Here is a 3,300-nt window from a genome sequence, read left to right as displayed (position 1 = left end):
TCTCTCTCCTTTTTCATTTTGGCTGAACGGGGGATTGAACTCAGGCCCTTGTGCTTGCCAGGGAAGCGCTTATTCTACTGAGCCGTGTCCCCGGCCCCTTGCTACTTCTGGCGCTCCACCCTGTGGGCAGCTTTGTTCTGCACCTGACCCTTCCACCACTCGGTTTCTGCACCCGAGCCTGACAGCCGTGGGCTAAAACTTCTAATACTGAAGCAAATTAGACTTCTCATCAGTTGAGGACCTCAGGTATTTTGAACTGATGACAGCAAAGTAATTAAGATGCCATATGGTTCTTTTAATCATACACGACAATATTGCACGTTTTCCTTATTTCAGGCAATACTGCAGCAGGCGCCATGACCCATATAGCTTCTTGTATCTGCACATTCTCACAGTAGTCTTTAGCAGCGGCAGCTCTGAAGTTCTAAACACTTCTTTTGGCTTAAAAACATTATTTACTTATTTTGTCGTGCCGGGAATGGAACCGTGGGCCTTGCAGATGCTAAGCATGAACTCTACCAGTGAGCTACGCCCTGACAGTTGATTGTATTTTGTATTTATTGTTGTTGTTTGTTTTTTTAATACTTAGGACAGGGTCTACAGAGTCTCACTATGTAAATCGGACTTATAGGCATTCTCCTGTTTCCAGCCTCCCAAGTGCTGGGATTACAGGCTTGTGCCACCACACTCAGTCTCACTCACCGTCTCAGCTCAGGCTGCACTCTCTGATTGCATTTTTTAATTGACAAGTAAAAGCTGTGTATATTCAAGCTGGTTACACTGCAGAGGCCTGTAGTTCCAGCACTTCTGGAGGCTGAGGCAAGAGCCTCACAGGTTCAAGTCCTGCCCGGGCAACTTAGTGAGACATGTCTCAAAAAAAAAAAAAAAGAAAAAAAAAAGCTGGGATGTCACTCCGCCGCAGAACACCCCTGGATTCCTACCCAGTAGCACAAGAAGAAACAAACAAACAAAATGTGCAGCTTATGAATTATCTGCACTTACAGTAACTTCTTTATCTTTACTTAATTCTTCTCTCTCAAGGATCACTCCTCCACCAACTAAGTGTGTAAGATGCCCATTTTTTTCCCTTTCTTTTCTTTTCTTTTCTTTTCTTTTTGTTTTTGTGTTTGGAACCGGGGATTGAACTCAGGCCCTGGTGCTTACCCTACTGAGCTATCTTTCCGACCCTTCATTTCTTGAACCTTCCCTAACACTGGAACTTTAAACTATTTCTGATAGCTTAATCTTTGTCCTTTTCCACCGGACCCTTCGGGAGTGAGGAAGCCTCTGGGCTCCGATCCCGCCATCCACATAGTGGCCAGCAGAGAGCGCTGCCGCCCGGCGACCCGGAAGGTTCCACCGGCCGCGGAGCTGGAGCTAAGAAAGGAACGCGAGGGAGGGCAAGTGCACGTTTCTCTTGCAGGAGAGAAAGACGACTGCATAAAGCCGTCCGAATGGGGTCTGAAGCAAGGCCAGGGAGAACTTTTCTGGGAAAGTGCTGGTGCTTTGCTACCTCCTTAACTGGCACAGCTCAAACTTGAAATTCTGGCTCAGCTTCCTGGTGCTGGGGTTGCAACATGCACCGATACACTCGGCTGCATTCACACTTTTATTAATATATTGGGTTGTGTGTTGTTTCTTGTTTTTTTGCGGTACCAGGGATCAAATTCAGAACCTTGTACTTGCAAGGCAGGAGCTTATGCCCCTGAGCTATCTCCCTGGTCCAATATATTGTATTGTAACAGAGGTACAAGTGCCTAAAATATAAGCAGACAGCTTTGCAAATTATTACTAAGCAAATATCCTTGTAATCATCACTCAGGACTAAGAACTAATCACCCCAAGTGACTCCCACTGGGAGCTTGGGACCACACCTCCTTCCTGTCCACCATCCTCTTTCTGTAAACCAGAGGACCCAGTAAGTGGAAGGACCCCACCCCATCTGGGGGGACCCGGGTCTGTTTAAAGTAGGACAGGGAACAGGGTGCCTCCCCTGTGGTCACGTGTCTAGAGGGGCTCTTGACCTCCCTCCCAGGGGGAGCCCAGGGCTCCTTAATGGCCCTACAGCTCCCAGCCCTCCCTGTCTTTTGTCACTTGTCCCATCACTTGGCCATTCCTTTCCTTGAAAGGGCAGGGTGCCTGAGTCTGCCCATCGGAGACACACAGAATTATGAGGCAGGAAAGGTAGTGTAATGGTTTAGATCTGCAGCAGCCCCCCAAGAGCCTCTCTTGTCTACAGGGGGAGCCTTGGAAAGTGACAGGACTCTGGGAGAGCTGCGGGGCATTCATCAGTGGATTAATCAATCCCCTGGAGATTTCAGAGCTTACCTGCAGGGTCTGCATATAAAATGCTGCCCACCAGCAGCCAGACCTGGAGTGTGCTTCTCCCTCCCGGCTCCCCTTCTCTCTCTGACTCTGGTCACCATGACACAAGCAGCGTTCCTCAGCTAGGCCCTCCCACCATGCCATTTTCCCCTTGGAGCCAGATCACCATGGTCTGAAACCGTGAGCCAAAGTAAACCTCTCCCCATTTAAGTTGTGGGTGTCAGGTGTTGTCTCCATGGGGAGAAAGTGGCTAAGTCTAAGACACTGAGGACGTGAAGTTAACTGGGCAGCCCAACATCTTGTGCCTTTGAGAAGCAGTACCAGGCCCGATTTCAGAGCCATGCTTGCCTGCCCAGCTGCGCTGCCTGTCCTCCTGCCTGCACCCCAGCCAGCCCCTGTAGCTGGTATGCCTGCTCCAAGCCTCGGCCTCAAGAGACCTTGTGTGTTCTGCTTGCCCTCATGAGCTTCTCGTGCCACTGTAAGAAGGCCACGGTCAACATGCAGAGATCTGTGACAAGATCCTGTGGAGCGCAGCCAGGGCAGTCGAGGCTGCTGACCACCAGCCAACTCCCACCCATGCAGGCAAGCCCAGTGCTGGTCAGCCACCTGTCAGCCAGGTGAGTCACGAACTCACAGCTTGAATTATTGTTTTAAGCCACTGAACTGTGGGACTGTTTGTTATGTAAAAATAGCTGACTGATACGCTGCCCCTGTGAGGTCTGATAGAAGGGACCAGACTGGGAAGTGACCAGTGCCCATCTACCCAGTGGCCCTGCCTTTCCTGGACTCTCTTGGAGGCTAACTGGCCTCCATTAATATATCCACTAAGGCTACTGATGGCTTGGCACTGCAAGAATCCTCAGGCAGGGCCTAGCTCAAGCCTGCTTGAGCATCACAAGGGGGTCAACTGTTAGTACCCCCTTTTACAGCTAAGATACCGAGAACACAAATTTAGCTGGGCAGCCCAATGTCTCA

The sequence above is a fragment of the Octodon degus genome, unplaced genomic scaffold, assembly GCF_000260255.1.
Source record: "Octodon degus isolate 3935 unplaced genomic scaffold, OctDeg1.0 scaffold00173, whole genome shotgun sequence".
NCBI classification, from domain to species: Eukaryota; Metazoa; Chordata; class Mammalia; order Rodentia; family Octodontidae; genus Octodon; species Octodon degus.
This window is presented reverse-complemented; position numbering follows the sequence as displayed.